This window comes from Bacillus rossius, assembly GCF_032445375.1.
Source record: "Bacillus rossius redtenbacheri isolate Brsri chromosome 4 unlocalized genomic scaffold, Brsri_v3 Brsri_v3_scf4_2, whole genome shotgun sequence".
Classification (NCBI taxonomy): Eukaryota; Metazoa; Arthropoda; class Insecta; order Phasmatodea; family Bacillidae; genus Bacillus; species Bacillus rossius.
Genome location: NW_026962011.1, coordinates 50,415,367 through 50,436,178, shown reverse-complemented (window position 1 = coordinate 50,436,178; position 20,812 = coordinate 50,415,367). Strand labels below are relative to the sequence as shown.

The following is a 20,812-nucleotide window of genomic DNA, read 5'->3' as shown; positions in this document are numbered from 1 at the left end:
CGCCGGTCGCGCGGCGGCCGCCGGTGAAAACTTGACGGGGCGGGTGCGCGGGCGGGACCCCCTCCCCCCACCACACCCGGCGGCGGGGGAGTGTTCCAGGCCCGAGGCTGCCAGACTCCTCTGCCGGACCGCGGAGGTCAGCGGGTCGGACCGGACCGGAGGAACCATTTATTACCCGCGCCGGGCGAATGTGCTCCATATTAACTATTTTCTTTTTATCATTTATTGTGTTTTTTTTTTCCGCTGCGCGCCGCGCCGCGGACAAATTAAACAGCGCCATCAGCGCCGCGCCTTCAGTCGCGCCTTCAGTCGAGCCCTCCGCGGCGGCGAACTAGCGGGAGTGGCGCCCCCTCGTGTTCGCTGAGGCCAGCAGCAGCCGCTCCCACGCTCCGTCGCGCGGCAGCCAACAAAAAAAACAAGGGGGGGGGGGGGAGGTTGTTTGTCTGTAAAGTCGGTTACGCGTGTTTTCCTTAAATAATACAAGCACGAAAGGAAAAAAAAAATTAAACGGTGTGTGGCTGTGTCATGGACATAGCCGTGTGTTGTACGTTAATGCGTGTACGTAACAGGTAATATTTTCTATACCAAATATGAAATACGCTTCTTTTTTTTTGTTGTTATTTTAACACCATATATATTTACTATTTTTATTTTACACTAATGTTTTATATATGCAATCGATAGATTTTGACGAGAGCTGACGATTTAAACTTTAACGAACGTCGTAGCTTCTCCGAGTCAAAAGTTATACTAAATGGAAATCTCGAAACGCAGCAAAATTACCTCAAAATGGCGGCGCTTACAGTTAGTAAACATCGATTGAAAAAAGTGCACGATATGAATGTGCGTTGATGAACTTGAAGGGAATGACTTCAAACAAAAAGCAAACGGAAAGAAAGCTGACGCACGAGTGTTCGGACGCGACGCGACGGGGCGACTCGTGCGCGCTCCGGCAGCGACGGCGCTGGAGGGTCGCTGACACGGCCCGCTCCCAGGAGAATGACGGCCGTTGTTCGGAGCGGCGGGGGCGTCGTCACCCCCCTCCCCCCCCCCCTCAACACGTCCTCCTCAGGGGTGACGCGTCGGCGAGTGACTGCAAGTCGTGGGGCGTACACTTCTCTCCCGACGACGCCACGACAGGTGTGCGTCTTCCGACAACTGTCCCCCGGGTCAGCTGTCCCCGGTCTGCGGTCTTCATGGCGCGGGATGGTCAACCACAAGCGCACAGAAAAAAATAATTCCGTAGTAGTTCGTTACCACGGACATGCAAAATTTGCGTTTATTTCTTGTGTGAAAACATCCTAACTCTCGGTATACGGCATTTGGTAGGAGTAATTTCGTGAAAATGTAACGGAAGTCGATGAACGGAAATGTGACACAAAGATGGCGGACCCACGTGTAGCAACATAAAACCCGTATTTTGGTCTTTTTCGTAAACATTGGGGTTCATGCCAAACGTATTGGTGTGCAAAAAGAAACTATATGACAATAAAAATACCTGGAATATATATTTATTGCATTATAATAGTCATAATGAAAAGTCATCTCAAGTTTTAAAATACCTAAGAAAACTGGCATTACAATGATTATAATACATTAGCAGAACCCGACAGACGTCGTCCTGCCAGTGTTTATTTATTTATAAAATGGATGGTTTGTAAGCAATCTAGAATCTATACAGCGATTTAGAAAAAAATTGTAAAATTGAAAGATTACTAATATTGTTAAAATTATATTATTTATATTGGTATAAATTCAGGATAAATTACGTCCTTTTTTATTAATAATTGAAGCAGAGGCTCTGATACGGTTAGTTTCAGCAGCTCTACTGGCTGACAGTTGCAGCGCATTTCTGACTGATCTACCAATGTTAGGTTTTTGCGTGGCATTTAAAATATTTTTCAAAATTTAATGTTCATTGACAGATGCGACGTCCAAAGATAGTTGACACAAATTCCGTTTGTTTATAAACAAAAGAATAATGGTTATTCATATCGATGTCCAGCACTTCAAACGGTAATGATATTCCATTTTAAACTCACCAACTACTAATCACAGTCACAATTACTATTTTTTGTTATTGAGGATTAAGTGCAGTAAACATCATAATATACCAATTGTTATGGCGATCGGTTGAATGGAATATAAGTGTATCCGCTGCAGCGCCATCTAGTGGCGAGTTATAGCAAAATGGATATCACAAAAATATTCTCCGTGTTCAAATATCTATTTATACCCGGTTTTTAATTTTTTTTTTTGTTTACATGAACCACGCCGGAACTCTTCCCTGTTATTCTCCTGAATTATTTTCAGTGTATCGGTCTCTAGGGACATATGAAGTTTTTTATTTTGTGTGGAATTGGGGGAATAATTAATCTTTTCGAACTTAGTTTCAAGTGCACAATACTAAACATGCGACTGCAAAAATGAGAGAGTACATAGTACTTCTAATCCTAAGAATTTTTCTAGGTGAAAAGGAGAAGTGGTTAAGTGTAAGAAAAGGCGTACCGCCTTAACTTCGCCACCAATAAAGACGATAAATAATTAAATAAATAAATAAGGGAGGGGGCGGGGGTTTACTATCTCTCTGTTGAAAATGCTTAAACAAAATAAATATAAAAAAAATAATTAGTAACACCAATCCTAATTCGGTGTCCTTATATTCGAACCATGATACAAAAATAATTGGCTCCAGTCTAACATGTTTACATCTCCAGCAATTTAGCATATTCACGGCACCAGCTCGTGGATTAATGTTCCTAGATGAGTAGCCATGTTGAATTTGACGCTAGATTAATGTGGTTTGTGTAAGGTCGGTGTCATGTAACTTATCTCCAAAATTGTAACTTCCTCAAAAGTGTTACCACCACCAAAAAGTCACTTGAAAAGCAACACATCACATTACGTATGTTTATGCTAACACTGACGATCACGTGAATTTTTTTACATGTAATTTTGACAGAACAACGTTTGCAGAGGATACGTAGGCAATTGGTGCCACATTTTGAGAACTGTCACATTTTAAAATGTTACATGACACAGGAAGGAAGGGAAATAAACTAAAGCATCGTGGCTTTGAAACTTAGCGAATCAACAGAGAGCTCCTAACTACAACTCCAGGACTACAGATCCGCCCTCGCGGTGTTCTTAAGTACTTTTCGTAAACAGACCCCACTCGGTTATCTCGAGCAGTTTCTAGATCGGGTGGTTTCTATTGAAGTTCTGCAAATCGTTATGTGTACCCGGGTAGACGTGGGCCTCAACGGCTTGCCCCCCCCCCCCCCCCCCCCCGTCCGACCACCTCCACTCACGTACCGTGAGTCCATGCTGTCCCCCGGGAAGCCTTCTTTTCACAGACGAGAGAGCCACACCCGAAGTTCCCCGAAGTTCATGCTCGCTTTTTTTTTTCCGTACCACAACAGGTGTATTTATTTGGGATGTAGCTTACTCATACGTCATACGCCGTTCTATCTCATTGTATAAACCGGTGTGGCATTAAATTTTGCGGTCGATTAGGATATGTTAGCTACATTATAAATACTTTAAAACATTGTGGATGGTTGGTTATATTAGGTAAGTATAGCTACATTAAAAATGCCGTTCTATCTCATTGTATAAACCGGTGTGGCATTAAATTTTGCGGTCGATTAGGATATGTTAGCTACATTATAAATACTTTAAAACATTGTGGATGGTTGGTTATATTAGGTAAGTATAGCTACATTAAAAATACTGTAAAATCATTTTATGGTTGCTTAGCAAAGAACTTTTTAATATGTAGCTATCCAGCTCTAGGAAACCGTTTACATGATTTCACAGTATCTTTAAATGTAGCTATCCTAACCAAATCAACCGTCCACGACGTTTTAAAGTATTTATAATGTAGCTAACCTAACCTAATTGACCATTCATTAGTTATCATGAGTTGTCCGAAATAAACATTCACGGACACACGGCAAACGAAAAATATGGCGGCGTACAAATAAATACCGTTGCCTTGTTTATGGTCTTTCCTTTTTTCAATACCGCCGTCATATGTATTTACAATGAACCAAAAAAAAACCGAAGATGCACGATCGGGCGTTTGGCTCTCTCGTCTGTGAAAAGAAGGCCCCCCCCCCCCCACAGACACCCGGTCCTGTTGTTCTCGCCTTTCCATAGACGCACGACGTCCCAGACCCGCTCATGGTCCCCCCCCCCTCCACCCTCCCAACCTTGGACACGCTACAGACCGTGGTCCGGCGGGAAAGGAAGGGGGGATTGTGCCACCCTTCACTCTCCCCTGAATCGATTTAACGCATTCCGAAAATTACGCTGCCCTGTTTCCCCAGAGCGGACGAACACTGGCCCCGCTCTTACTTTCGTTGGGCCACGAATGAGTTTAGAGTTTTGGTCAGCCGCGTCCTAAACGATCGTGTTTTTTTTTTTCGTCAAGCTCCGCCATCAACCGGGCGTCATTATCTCCTCATCGAAGTACAACAGTATTTAAAATAATCTATCACCAGATTGATCTTTAAACATGCGTGCGTTTGAATTAATATCACAGGCTTCCGCAGGCATTGCCTGAAGTTTATTGGTTCATTGGGATCTAGCAGCATCTTTTCGTTCGACACTGCACTCACCATCGTCAGGGTTTTTTGATATATTATGTCATCGTTACCTGAAGTGATATGCTCTAAAACATGATTTCCGCAAGAGAAAGTCAGAGAGGGACACTTCTAACACACGTGGCAACCATCAGATAGTTGAGAGGCTCCCAAGTACTAGCAAAAAAACTTTCGGAGTTCAGCCTCAGAGTAAAATATGTCACCAAATTGATAAGCTGTCTAAATACAGACAGCTATAGCCTCAGATGGCGTCTGGGTTACGGTACCATCAGAATAGCCTCAGAGCGATCCTGCAGTTGAGTATGTATCTGGACATGGAGGAATAAGACACTATGTTCACTTTTGGGCAAAATTCAAATTTAACTATAAACTTGACCACCGTTTTACGTTCTTTCTAGTGGCATATAACACTAAGATCTAAGATATATCAAAAATTTACATATTTTTGGTAGAAAAAAAAATTGAAAATATAAGGGTGGTACCCTTTAAAAATATTCAAACTGGTTTTTTTTTTTTTTTCAAACTATGAACTTTGATTGATTTTTTAAATTGAACTGAATAAATCATGTAAAATTAAATAGATTTATACATTTACATGAAACCAGCCGTATAGCTTCAAAAAAATGTTCGCAGTAAGTAATACTGGGTTCGGATTCTTGCCCGGGCATTTATGCTTTGTTTTATCCCAGTGCCCACATTGAAGTCATTTGCAAACAATTACCTGAATAAATTTCCAGTATTAACTGCGCGCATGATTAAGTAAAATGAAAACAAATAAAGGCAAATTGTTGAATATTCCATTATATTTCCCGTCAATAAAAATTTACAATTATGTGCTAATTTTCATAAGCACGTCAAGAAATAATCATCAGTATTGTTTCCGAAAACCTATTTCATTAATGCAAAAAAAATAAACACAGCAATATGTTGTTCAAATTTACACTATATTTATTGTAGTTGTTACGAACTATTTCTTGGCAACTGTTTACCGAAGGAATCTTTTGTAAACGTAAGCAGCGAACGCGGTCCTTGCCACTCCAACCTGGCCAGGCAGACTCCACAGTTGATGTTTCCTCCGCAAGCGGATGAGAGCGTTAAAAAAGCTTTATTACACGCGGGGAAACCTAGCCTGTTAAACGACGGGTTACGACAGCTGGCGCAAAATTAATTTGCTTTTGTATGTTGACAAATATGGACGCTGTAGCTAATGTGAACTTTTAACGTCTGTTTCTTTCGTTGTGCAGCAATGAAAAAAAAAATTTTAAAAAAATCAGTGTCGATGTCGAGGATGCGAATAGAATATTCCTTTTTCGAAAAAAAAAAAAACCGTTATGTCGCGGCTTCCTAGCCTTCTTTAACTGTAATTTCCCGTTGTGGAAAATGGAGCCGCGGAGTTTATTAGCGATACTGTTGTCTCGATGTTCGGGAAGGGAGAGGGGGAGGAAATAGAGGCGTGAGGAAGCTGAAATGGTGTAATCCGCGAATAACTGCTGAGGAGGAGGAGGATGTTTGTGCCGGTTGCGGTGTGGCGGCGGGGTCAACAGTTTCCCGGTTCTTCAATCCCCGGGACTCCATGCCGCAGCCGCGCGCGAGTAATGACAAGGAGACCCTCACCCCCCCCCCCCTGACAGGTCGGGCAAGAGGGGGAGAGAACACCGCCGACACTCTCTCCCGGGCGCGCATGCGCGGGACAGATGCGCGCCGCGCGGCGGTTATGGGATAATTGCAAGTCTCTGCGATCCTCCGTGGCTGTCTCCCACCACCTACCCCCTCCCCCTGCCCGCTGCTCCCACAAACCTAACCACTTGCCTCCTCCAGTGTGGTGGAGGGGGGAAACAGTTTCTGAGGGCACGTTCCACCTGGAGTGTCGGGCGGTGATGAGTTCCCCCTCCGCTTCAATACCATTCCTACCCCTGCACCTTTCAGAGGTCACGGCAGGGTCGGCGGAGATCATCGCAAAGTTGCCAACAGGGCTCAGTAAAAAAAAAATTCGTTATGAACTTTCCGAAAAGTCCTTATGAAGTAGCTAAAATGTCATTAAAACAAGTACATAATTGTTTTTTTTTTAATGCCACTAATTTATTATAGTCTTAATTTTTATACTAAACATTCTATACAGGGTGAGAGTGAATTCGACCGAAAAATCTTCGACTACAGGTTCACCACGACAAAATAAGTTGGAAACATATATGTATACAGCTTATAGCCTACAGTTCTTCCCAGTGCTTTGAAGATGGAGCTGGAAAAAAAATATTATAATGTAAATAATAGAGAAAGTATTTAAGATGGATCACTGAGCGTCTGGTTTAGTTTTAGTGAATGAAGTTTTACATAACAACCACCGTGGATTTTGTTGCTTTTTTTTTTTTTTTAAAGGAGTGGAGAAGGTAGGATTTTCGCACGTCTAAGTGATAATAACTTAAATGAATGGTTTGTTTGGTTAGTTCAGCTACATTTAAAATACCTCTAAAATCGTAAAAATTCGTATGAATTCTCGCAAAAGTCCTTTTTTCTCCTAGATATTATCCCTGGTGTGGGCAGATCAGGAGTTTTGTATATTATTATAATTTATTACTTCGCTGTCGTTTCAATCTTCTTAAATAATAATACTGAGAACTTGCTAGGGCTATTGGGGCACAGGTGCTTTTATAATATTATATTATCTTCTTATATTATAAACTCTATAAATAAATAATTAATATCATTTATTCATAGCTATAAGCACTCACTGGATTACAAACGCGTGTTAAAATATCAGAAAAAGTATATTTAAAATATATACGTTTTCTTCGTACTTATACTGACGATTTATACGTCAAACATTTTCTTATACAATGTCCTTATCGATTTCTACCTATCTTTATGTTTGTCTGTATTTCAACCACTACTTTCTTTTTATTTTTTTATTTACTGAAACAAATTTATATCCATTTCCATTGTTCTTCGTATTTAAACTGCATCAGCCAGAATTATTATTATTTCTTATTTTATTCTTCCTTTCATTCTTCAGAGACTATCATCTTAATCATTCGTGTGCCTGCCTTCGTCGACGTCATCATCATCGCGTCGCTCCACAGCCGCAATCTCCCGTCTGCCATCTTCACCGTGTTGGTCCGCGAACTACAGGGTACAACTAGAATTTATTGCACCACTTCATTATGCTATTGTAAACTGGTGGTGTTTTGTTAAACTTGCCACGGAAAGCTCTATGGACACTCACTGCCGATTCTCTACGGGCGTATTCAAGCACACAAAAGGCTTTCTCTGCCTGGTACGCAGCCATTTTCAGCAACTACATGCACTAGCGCCCCTGTCGGATGTTTTTTAAAATAGCCTTTTGGCGCTACATTCAAAAAAAAACTTTGAGAGTTGTTCTTTCACGCGGTATATAATTTTGTTACGTTATTCTTTTCCATTTCGCTGTACCGATTTTATGAAATGTTTAACGGACTTAATAATTACCCTGTACATTCCAGTTGTATGGTTTATTACCCGCATCAGACGGAAGCACCGCGGTCTACGCTAACTACGGTAACTGGGAGCTTCTACAATCGACTTTTCTTTTTTCGGCGGAACCTCCAACTCCTTCGAAGGAAGTTATTGGAGAACGACTGTGGCTGCTTCATACGACACTCGTCCTGACTCACGGAACACCTCCTGGGAACCGCTGCTCCAGGTCGCAGTGTTGTCGGGGGCTCGCCGCGGCCGACCGTTACCGCTCTAATTCAATTGGCGGAGCGCGGCGAAGCTGCCTCCTCTTGCCGGGGTGCTTGCCCTCCCCCCTCCAGGTCCCGTCAACCCGGGGCCTTCCAGCGCCTTGCCGACGTCGCCAGCGCAGCAGCGCCTGCGCGGCGAGTTGGACCACTCGAGTTCCCGGCGAATGCTAACAAGGGCGTCGCCAGCCGATGTCCGGGGGGGGGGGGGGGAAGTTGTGGGAAAAGTGTGTATTTTTTTGCATTTGGCTACATTTTTTTGAATCTCCAGGGCTCTAGGGGGGGGCTGCCACTCTAACCCCCCCCCCCCCCCTGGCGACGCCCTTGAATGCTAACGTTTTGACGCGATAACTTATAAATCGATGAACGCCGGCTGCACGCATGAAAAAAAAAACATGAATGACTCATTGTGTCACGTTACGCCTGAGCCGAGCATGCAAGAACCTGACAAACCACCGTGCGAGGAAATCTTCTATAATAATATCGAACTGGTTAGGGCGGCGGGCTTTTTAAAAGCAGCAATTTAAAAAAAAAGTTATTTATTTGTTCAATTTTGTCATTTCAAATCAACAATTTGTTGACATTGATTTGATTTCAGTTTATTTCTATAACTAATTGTTCATGATTATATTTAAACAAATAATTTAAATTAAATTTTCAAAAACTGTAAATAATTTTTGAAAATTATAAAGTATGCAATTTTTCATCAATGTTTTCTTATGACATTATCACGTAAAATTATCGTGAGTAAACCAACTTTACAGACAAACCCCCCCCCCCCCTTTTTTTACACGCAGGACGGCGGAGCTCTAAAAAAAATATGTCGGATTTCCGATGCGATCGGCCAATCAAAATCATGCCCTGGCGGAAAACTGAAATGACATCCGTTTCTGTCACAATGTTTTTTTTTTTTTTTTTAATTTTTTTTTAAACGGCGAAGAGCTCATGGGCGATTAAAGTTTTAAATTATGTCTTTATGAAGCCGCTAAAATGTCATTAAAACAATTCTTTTCTTGACGTGACAACGTCTAATAAATCGATGAACGCCGGCTGCACGCACGAAAAAGTGTCCCATTACGAACATTGTCCCGTTACTCTGTGTCCCGTTACGCTCATTGTACGCTTGCGCCGCATCTATCTCACTTCCATTTGATTGTAACAACCATCTTTTTGACTTTTTCGAGTCACATTAAACTTGAAACACTCCCATTCTTTCCTACTTTTCCTATCATCGTCCTATCCTTAACAGAATAACACAGATTGGAAGAAGTTAAATAGCAAACATGTATAAAAGTTTAAGTTAAAATAATCTCTTCGTTAAAGTAATAAACATATTTGAATAAATGAGTGCAAATAAAAGTAAATTTATCAATTAAATTGTAGATTTAATTTCACTCCTTCTTTGTATCCATACTAAATAGTGATAATTCAATAAAATGATTTAATTTTATTCATAAAATTATGCAATCATTACATCAATGTTTTCTTATGACGTCACGTTAAACTATCGTCCGTGTACCGACTTTACAGACAACCAATTTTTTTTTTTTTTCATTTTTCTTTACTGTTCAACACATCCTCAGAGTGTCAGTAAAATAATTTCAAATCATATTTTTTTTACGTATATGTATATTTTTGGCTTATTCCACATTTATAAATATATCGCTGAGTGGTAAAATATTCAAATAATTTAACTTATATTGATAACATTTTGTAAAATTACATATAATTGATAGTTGACAAGTTACACTGAGTTAGTATTATGTATGTCGTATGGGCGGACGGAGTGAAGGTAAATAGATGGCACAAACGTTTCCCAGGTACCAGAGCGGTCCGAAGCCCCGGGGCATCAGTGTGCTCCTGCGAGTTCCACTAACTAGTGTAAGAGATCCATGCCACTGCTGGGGAGTAATTAGGTTAGGCTAGTCAGTTAATAAGCCAGCAGTCGCCGCAGTTGCGCGAAGACTGTAATCGAAGCGAGTTAATGAACAATAATTTGATAATGAAGGGGTTCTGTCGTTGGCATGAGCGGCGGGTAATGCGGCCATTAGGTTGATCGCCTGAACGAATTAGACCTGGCCCCTCTCCGCAAGGGGAAACTGTGAGCCGCGCTCGGGGACCGCTACGAAGGGAGTCTGTCTGCCGAGACGCCGATCAGTCGATGGATTAGGGCTTAAGGGGCCTCGTCAGGGGTGTATCTGTGTCAGTGAGGCGGGATGATAAGCGCGACGCTCGCTGGTGCTTCTAGCGCGGTGTCTCATCTGGACTGGCGCGCAGTCTTCTCGTCGTCACAGGACAACTGTGAAATTTGAGCGGTGACCGTGACATTGTACGGCTGAGAAATGATGATAAAGGGGTAATGCAAGTCCCATAAGTGCTTTCAAGAATCTGTACCGGTTGTTTTACGCCTAAAAACTGCTCTTAAAACATGCTTTTTTAGCCATTTTAACTCTTCTAAAACTACAGTTTAAAAAACTTAATCCGAAATCAAAAGTACTTTCCGGCCCTCAGCGAACTCTTAATTGCTTTTCGTAAACAGACCCCACTCAGATAGTTATCAAATCGTGTTTTTTTTTCCCTGAAGTTCTGCACGGCGTATGTGTGTCCGGGTAGGCGGGGCCCTTAAGTCAGGAGTGTATCTGTGTTAGTGAGGGGGAATGACAGGTCCGAAGCTCGCTGGTGCTTCTAGCGCGCTCTCTCAGCTCTGAACTGGCGCGCAGTCTTCTCGTCGTCACAGAAGGGTAAAATATGCACTGGATAATACGACTTATAATGTAATAAACAGGTTTTATACAAGGTCCCTTCTCAGACGTAGGCTAATCTTAAATCCACTGCTGGTCGTGCATATAGAAATTATGGGTGTTTTAGCGGTAACCATGACATTATACGGCGGAGATATGAAGATAAAGGATGTAATGCAAGTCCCTTGAATAATTTCAATAATCTACCTAAAAATACTCACGTTTCAGCCCTTTTCACTTCTCTAAAAATACAGTTTAAAAACAAAACAAAAAATGGCAACAGAAAAATTCATCTGCCCTCAGCGTATTCTTAAATGCTTTCCGTAAACAGACACCACTCGCATGTCCTGAGCAGTTTTCAAATCGCGCGGTGTCTTCTGAAGCTCTGTGCAGCGTGTGTCCAGCGAGGTCATGCGTGATGGTAAGACAATGTCCAGATCCGTGGATGGGACGGGAGTGCCCCCAAAACCCACCGGCCCACAGCAACGTCCGCCAGGTTTCCCACTTGCGAAAAGTTCCTAATTTTGACGTGACAACGTCGGCTGACGTGAACGCCGGCTGCACGCACGAAAAATTGCCCCGTAACGCACATTGTTCCGTTACGCTGTGTCCCGTTACGCTCATTGTACGCTTGCACCGCACCGACAGAAGTGAAAACTAAAAACTTTGTTTATAAATGTGTAATATGAAATAATTTCTACGTTAAATGTACATAAGAAAATGAATCTGATTACTAGTATAATTTCAAGTATTTATTATTTTATTATTAAAATAAAAATGATTCAATTTTATTCATAAAAGTATGCAATCATTTCATCAATGTTTTGTTATGACTTTGTCACGTTAAACTATCGTCCGTAAACCGACTTTACAGACAACCAATTTTTTTAAAACATTTTTTTTTTGGACCGATACACTGTGATCACGCGTATTTCGCTGCTGTGGGAAGCGTTCTGTATTTGCCGCGTCACAAAAAAGTAAAAAAACACGCTCGGATAAAATTCTTCTCCCGCATTTCACGGCAGTTGAGAAGATCCTACTGCGCGAGTGTTTGGTCACGCACACGTCGACGGACAAACTCAAGACGTTAGGCGAGAACAATTCCTTGTCTTCCCTTTTCGTCTGGGCGCACGCGGACCAGATACCCCGGCCTACGAGGGTTTCGGGAAATGACCGATGGGAAGTGTGAGGGGGGGGGGGGGGGGGAGAGAGAAAGGGTGTATCTGAGACCCGGCCTTTTGGGGAACGACAGATTGCCCTGACAGTCTAACCCGGGAAGAACGCGTGTCCGTTCGTGATGTGACCAAACACGCCAACAAAGAAACGCCATCGAGGAACACCTTTTGTTGCCGGCATTGTGTGTTCCTTTTTGTGGCACGCCTCGCACCATCCAAGATGTTCCTCCCGGTGTCTCGCCGCTTCCTGGAACAATCTCCGCCTCCCGGGTTTTTGTCGCTCGTGCCTAAAAATGGCGGTGGAGACGGGAATTCTCGTACAAAAAGAAGTTGTTTCCTTTTGTGGCTCTGTGTTGGGAGTTTCGTCCTGCTTGAAACGGAACCAAAGACTAGGTCAGAGAATTCAGTTTACGCCTAATATACGTTTACTATTGTAACACATTTTACCCTAAGAGGACCGTGTATCTTGCTTACAAGCAATGCGCGGTGCTTTGGTAGAAACGTTCTACCTAAAAACTGCTCATTAGTCCTCATGGTGTCTTTAACACGAATAGAATTTTAAGACCGGTGTTCCAAGACACAAAAATAAGGGTTTAGGTGTTGAATATGCTACACCTGTACCCTAACAATGTACGATAAGACACGGCCAGTCTCTTATTTTAAGGGGAAGGATTTTGGTGTCATATCCGTTACCGATTTGTTATCAAAATCCGCGCATGAGCCGAGCTAACTTTTTCGTTGATTTCTTCCAGACGTCGGAACCGCATCTAGCGCCATTAACTCGTATATAATAACTTTTGTGATCATCGGGGGAAGTTCCAGCGTGTTGGTGTACCAAATGAAACTGTATGATAGCGAAACTATCCTGAACACCTTACTGGTCACAACAAGAAATAATCGTAACTTTAAAAGTACTTGGAAAATTGAAAAGGACGTTCTATTTCTGTGCGATGGTGCTGCTATCTATAGTATATTTATACAAATCTGTTAAAGAAGATATCATGGCTCCATGTTTTTTTTTCAGCGGCTTTCTAAGAATTTTTGAGATGAACCCATTGTGGCGTTAAGGTTATACTTAACCCACACCGTGGTGTGATTGCTTTTTACATGTAATTGTTTAGTTTGAGATCAATTAATTCCTTCGTACGTATCACTCTAACCTCTAAGCATGCCTAATGTTTTACAAATACGTGATAGCGAGTGCATATATTTGGAGACAAAATTATCACGTATTAATGATTTACGAATTTGGCTTTGCTTATTGTGTCATGCTAAAATCTATTTGATGTGAGTTTTGTATTCCCATAGCTAAGCAATGCGTTCAATTAACTTCTACGGTCACTCTTAAAAAAAATTTCCTTCGTAAACATATGTAATTGGAAAAAATAATTTAAAATCAAACATGGGTAGGTGAAGCTGATTTTTATTTTGTTTGCATCGAGATATATATTTTTTTTCAGCTTCCAAGAAGTACCTTAACAATGCTAGGCACAAATTAAACTCTATCTTAGCTGGCGATTAAGAAGAAGTTAAAAGAAATGACCTGAGGTAAAAATAAAAAATAAAGGTTGTATAATACCTACATTATGTTTAACTGCAGCGGTGATAATTTATCGCCTGCTAAATACATCGATGGTGATTGTGATCATGATGAATTTGATGAATTTTTCTCGGTTGCAAGCGAGTCTGGGCACTGCTGAGGTTCTCACTACAAAAAAATTCTTAGGTATGGAATTAATTAATTCCACGCCGCAGAATTAATTAGTTAGTTAATTTAAGCTCGAACACTCGCCAACACGGGAGGTCATGACCTTGACAGACGGCGAGTGGTGAAGGGTTGAGAAATTGGCCATTGCACTGGTGGAACAAATGGTTTTGAAGCGGAAACGGGAATACCACGAGAAAATCCGCCTGCTTACTGCAATATCTGCCATGTTTCCTCACTTGCAAAAAAAATTTCCTGTCCAACGCAACCACGAAATTTATATTATTTATTTTTTTTATTTATTTATTTATTCATGTAACAATGTTATAATTTATACTTTTTTTGTTTAAACATAATATTGATTTTTAATAAATTTGTTTTTTTAACTTCCATCTTTGTATAACTAAAGTAAAGTTTCTTAGGTTATATTTTATATATTTATTTCTCAGTTATTATACATTTACAAATGTTTACAATCGTCAAAATACCGCATGTAATTTAAAGTGACTAGATGCACTCACATACAAGCTTGCTTTCGTGAGTGCTAAATTTCCTGGTTAATTAAGTGAATATTGTTAACAAAGTGTAAAAAATGGGAAATAAATTATTATATTATATTATATTAATTGAACCGGTATCATCGTGTTGGGAGTCGAGTCACACGGTCATTGACCACCGCGGCCCCTTCTTCTGCATATACATGAAGGTATTACATGGCATTAGGCCCTGTTTTCAGGAAGGAAATCTTCCATAAGGGATAAGGCCCCGAGCCGGCCGGGAATCGAACTGAGGTCCTTTGGACCACCCAACAGGATTCCTTGCCACTATACCAAAAAGACCCAACTTTTAATTTCCATTACGTATTGGAATAGTGACGGTATAAATTACCCTTCTTGGTGATATATATTTAAATAGCATAAAACAAAATCGCTCTCTGCGTCTGTCTGTTCGCTTCTTCTTCCAAACTACACAATCGATTTTTATGCAGTTTTCACCATAATTTAGAAACTTTCTTCCGGAAAGTTTATGTGTGTAAATCATTCATATCAAATTTTAAGATAGTAGAAAAAATCTTTATGTTTTGTAATAAAGTCGTAAAATCACTTTTCTAGGGTGCTTCCATGGCTTACATAAAATTAATGTACTACAGAATTGTATGTCTTAAAAAGCTCTACAGAAAAGTCCGCGATTGGTTAAAAAAAAATGAGAGAAAAGCTATTAACTTTGTTTACAAAGAAATTATTTTGTTATGGGCGAAACGTGTTAACATGTATATATATTTTTTAAAATGCCGAATACTTACTTATTAAATCTAAATGACGCCATGTTTGTAGATCGCATCCGTGCGAAGCAGGGGCGGGTAGTTAGTGTTGATACAATACTCATCCTCTAAAAGCAAGACGTTTGGCCTTTGATGCATACTTTCTTCTAACGAGAGAGGTCTGCATTGAGTTAGGCGAGCATCCCTGAAAGATCCGGCCTACTGTCATTGAGATACCACCTAGATCTTATTACATGTCAATTCAAAGTGTTAATTGTACTAATAATTGTAGCAAATCTTTCGAGCCCTTTTAAAAAAATCCATAAACATATCTTAAAGATTTATTACAATAGTGTATTTACCATTGTAACATTGGTAAAGATAATGAAACCCATTATTTATCTTAACAATTCTTAAGTATTTATTAACATAACCAACTGTAGTAACATACTTGTCATTCCCTGGGTCTAGAATTTTAATTTCGTTCCTATAATGTTCATATTTTATATTTTGTGTAATGTTTACACGAATTTCCCTTCTATGTCTCTGTATTTAATTTTTTTTTTTGCATTTGGTTTTTTACTCTAAGTATGTATGTGATCAAACTAGTGTTCTTATTCCGATTTAAAAAAAATAATATAACAGTTCCAACTTTATTTGTAAAGAAGAATTTTTTTTAATTGGTCATTCAAATTCCAGGAGTTCGCACAGTTTTATAATGACAGTGTTTCCATCGGTGGCGGGGATGCGAGGTCGCCCGCCCACCAATCAGAGGCGATCCGAGCTCCATACCCGGGGGTCACGCTCGGGGGTTACCCAGGTCTGTACCTCTTGTCGGTGCTGCACGCAGTCGTGTAGGGCCGGGACACTCGTCTTATAACACAGGAGAGCGAGAAGATGAGCTGCACCAAGCCAGCCTACGATAATCCAGGCATTTATGCACGCAGTCATAAGACCAAAAAAAAGGGGGGGGCTGTTGTCTGTAAAGTCGGTTTACGGACGATAATTTTACAAGATAACGTCATAAGAAAACATTGATGAAAAATTGCATACTTTTTTTTTAATTTTCAAATATTTATTACAGTTTTTATGCAAATTTAATTTAAACAATTATATGTTTAAATATAATCACGAACAATTAGTTACAAAGCTCGCCTTAACCTGTTTGATATTACAGAAGATTTTCTCGCACGGTGGTTGGCCGGTTCTTGCACGCTCGGCTCAGGCGGAACGTGACGACGAGTCGTGCTTTTTTCGTGCGTGCAGCCGGCGCTCATCGATTTATGAGTAGAGACCGGAAAATTTCGCGGGTTCAATGACCTCCAGGATAGACTCCAATATCCTCTAACACTCGGGCAAATGCCAACTGTTCATTGGCTGCTGACTTGTGAGTCGTCTCGACTGGGTGGCCTGTGATTCGGCACTTCTATGAGTGAGGGTCTCTAATTGGCCCTCAGTCCTCCAGATTAACAGTGGACCAATGGCAGAAGCAGCACTAAGGTATAATTATTTGAAGTTTAGCATAACACGAAATGAACCGGCGAATTTTTCCGGTCTCTATTTATGAGACGTTATCACTAGAGTCCCGGAAATTTCGCGGATTCCTCTGGCCTCAGGATAGAATTCAAAGTTGTAGGTGTGCTCGACCCATATTTACTTTCCCATTGGTTGATTTCTTAGCGAGAACATTTTTATCCTTGTTATTTGGCACTACCTGATTCGCTTACTTCTCTCCTAGCTGGACATCGTTGGCTCACGGTCGTAGAGGGGTGTGTCCAGATAACTGCGGTCCAATCATGAACACAGTGCGAGAGTGTGGAGGTTTGCATTCTAGCTTGCGACTAAATGAATCCGCGAAATTTCCGTGGCTCTAGTTATCACGTTAAAAAAAAAAAAATTGTGCTCCTCGCCTCCATGGCTCGCGGCTCGTCCCGCCGCGAGCCGTGCAGGCAGGAGGCGAGGGTCAGCGCCTCCCCAGTGGGCGACACGAGACGGTCCGGCGCTGCCCGCCCAGTTCCGGCCGCCGCCGGACAGGACCTGCTGGTGGAGGGAGGGGGGCTGGTCTGTTAGCGGGCCGCCCCGCTGTTCGTGCCGCCGCGCGTGGCCGCCTCTAAGTGCCGCCTCACGCCGCCCCCGACGCCGCCCCAGACGGCGAGGCGCTGCGCCTTCCCCCTCCCCCCCCCCCCCACACACACATCGCGAGTTCGACTCCCGCCCGTGGCGAGGCGCCGCAGGGACCGGGAACATTCGTGGGTGGATCTCGATGAAAGCTGACGTCCCGAACGCTCGTTCCTGCGCCCTTCCATTGGCTTACAGTCTACGCGGGGACCTCTGCTGCTGAAGAAGTGTCAGGTGCCAAGAGCGTCGCCAGGGGGGTTATGGGGGGGGGGGCAATCCCCCCCCTAGAGCCTTAAATATATAAAATAATGTAGCCAAATGCAAAAATATACATACTTTTCCCACAACTTCCCCCCCCCCTTAGGCCAAAGGCTTGCGACACCCTTGTCGAGTGCCACGTATGACCCACGGGGGAGAAACTCTTAATTGTCAAGATGAGACCTAGTGTTTAAAGTAGTTTCGTGCCCACCCTCTAGATTGTAGCAATTAATAAAATTTTAATTAAAAACCTAAACGAACCCAGTTAACCATACATAGGTCAAACCAATATAAAAATTATTTAAAATAAAAATTTTCTGATCAGTTATTAAAATTCAGTAGACACATATTTTCTCGTTTTACTTTTTTCAAACACAAAAGATACCTATTATTTATATCGAAATAACATTTGAATGTGTATATCGGTAGTAAAGATTTTTTTTTCAGTGTATAATTTTAACGTCGGTGCTTTTATCAAATATTTTAAATTTTCGTTGCCATATGATAAGTGTCGGATGGAGAAAATAAGTGAGCGAGTCTTTTAGTACTCGCCAGTGATGTTTAAACATTGAACCTCGGTAACGAGTAAAATCCATGTAAACACGAAATCAGGACACGAAATTTAACGTTATTTTAGGGAAAACTGAAAAAGATTTTCCTCTTTTGAAAACCTAACTCTAATTATGTTGAACAAGATAGTAATAACCTAACCAAACTGAACCCATCACAACCCAAACCAGGTTAGGTTAGGCTCATTTTTATTTATTTCCTACAATTTTTCTTAAAGTCGATGCATTTGATGCGCTTTGTGCAGTTTCGGAAAAGTTACTATGCAGTTCGTGCGCACGGTGTAGGCATGTGAGTTTTTTTTTAAAAAAGAGGGTGCATTAGATACGCTTCGGTAAGTTTCGGAACAGCTTCGATGCAGTTCGTTCGTGCGGAGTAAGCAAGTGTGTAGTCAATATTGGCTTCAATTTGGTATTCAATTCCGTGCGACAATCTACTCAAACATACCACCACGGTCGAAAAAAAAAAGATCGTTAAAATAGCAAAAATATAGAAAGCACAGATTTTTTTATGCAAACAATTGACTAGTAAGTAAGAAATAAGTAGAAAATAGCATGCAAATTGAAGTCAGATTCGAAAATAAAAAAATAAAATTGGCTCGCGACCAAAACAGAATAAATGAAGGATATGTTTGAATGCAGGTTACCGTGTAAATCTTGGCAATATAAACAAAACAGTATCGTTGGTAACAACACACGAGATAAAACATTTTAACACCGAATAATTATAAATAACTTGCTAATACCCGGCAGAGTTTCAATGCCGTCTTAAAATTATTTGTAATTTGTTTGAAGTAGGTACACATATACAAAGCATCTCTCTGTATCTCTCTCATTCTCTATCCCTCTAAATATATATCTATGTATCCCTCAATATCTCTCTATATTAATATATATCTCTATTTCTCAATATATATCTCTATTTCAATATATATTTCTTTATTTCTCCTCCATCTATATACCTATCTTTATCTCTATATATTTGCCGATATATCCCTCTATATCTTCCACTATCTCTCTCCTCTATATACCTATATCTCTATCTCTCTCTCCTCTATAAACCTATATCTCTATCTCTCTATCCATATATCTATGTATCCTTTTATCTTTCCCATCTCCCTATGTCGCTCCATCTCTCGCTAAATTTCCATATATCTTTAAATTTCTCTATATCTCACTATAACTCTGTCTCTCTCTCTCTCTATTTTATATTTAATTTAATTTAATTCTGTCATGCATGTGCACTCACAACGAAAACACACGAACTGCCGCTAACCTGTATGAAATACACACATTTGTTAAAATGATTCGCGCACCACCTATTGTGAAATGGGTGTATTAATTCAGAAACCTTCGCGGGCATGCGCATAACAGCTCCCCAAAGTTTCATCGCAATCGTATGAATGTTATAGAAACACATACTGGATAAACAAACACACGCGCTCTTGTATGGTATCGTTTTACTCGAAAGATGTCTAGCTCCATAAATAAATCTATATTTCACTACAGTTTTGATTAAAGATTCCATTAGATGTCTCTGAAAAAGGATTTTCACACGCATTTCACTAATCCATAATAGTCACTTTTGTTCATGCTTAATTTTTTACAAAACAATTACATTGAATATGTTCACCTGCAGTAATTTTTTATTAGCAAGAATATGCACGCATTTTTTCAAAAGTTAGGTGAAAAAATATATTTACGGATGAATATCGCGGGTCCGCCATCTTTTCCAGGTTTCCGAAACTTCCACGCAGACGCAGAACCATGATTACGCATTTCCGTTCTTTCTACTTCCATTCTATTCACGGAATTACTCCTGCCAAACGCCGTATACCAAGAGCTAAGATGTTTACACATCAGGTTTTTTTTTTTACGTTCACAGTAATTGACGCGTTCTAAAGAATAATAGTAATAAAATAAGCTGTCGGAGCCTATAAAAGATGCAACAGCCAGCTCGGCAGTGTTTGTAAACTGCTGCCACTACTTGTCGCCGTAAACATGGACGTCCCGCTGTGGAGCGCACGGCGTAGTAGTATTCGCGCCGCGCGCGAATGTAAAGCTGAGTTAAGGCCCTCGCCTCGTCAGGGGTGTATGTGTGTTGGTGAGACGGGATGATAAGCGCGACGCTCGATGGTATTCCTAAAGCGGTATCGCCTCTAAGCGCAAGGCTCTGAACTGGCGCGCAGTCTTCTCGTCGTCACCAGGATAACTGTGAAATTTGAGCGGTGACCGTAACATTATATGGCGGCGAAATGAAGATAAAGGTGTGAAGCAAGTCCCTTAACTGCTTTCAAGAATCTGTACTGGTTTTTTTTTACGTCTAAACATTAGTATGAAAACATGTGTTTTAGACATTTTAACTCTTCTAAAAATACAGTTTAAAAACTTAATCCGAAATCGAAAGTACTTTTCGGCCCTCTGCGATATCTTAAATGCTTTTCGTAAACAGACCCCACTAGGATGTCTTGAGTTGTTTTCAAATCGCGTTGCTTTTCCTGAAGCTCTGCGCACCGTGTGTGTGCGCGAGTAGGCATTTCAGGTAATGATTTTATATTTATACTAGCTGACCCGGCAAACGTTGTTTGGCATATAAATTATTTCTAGGGAATTTCTAGCTGCAGTACCCGGCGTTGCCCGGGCTGAACACAGGGTGAAGGGGACCTTT

At 41.0% G+C, this 20,812-nt stretch overlaps 1 protein-coding gene across 1 annotated transcript in view; it reads right to left on the bottom strand.

Annotated features, from left to right (window-relative positions):
- LOC134541859 (PAS domain-containing protein cky-1) overlaps positions 1-20,812 on the bottom strand; it is a 388,065-nt gene that overhangs the window by 318,925 nt on the left and 48,328 nt on the right. The window lies entirely within an intron of this gene.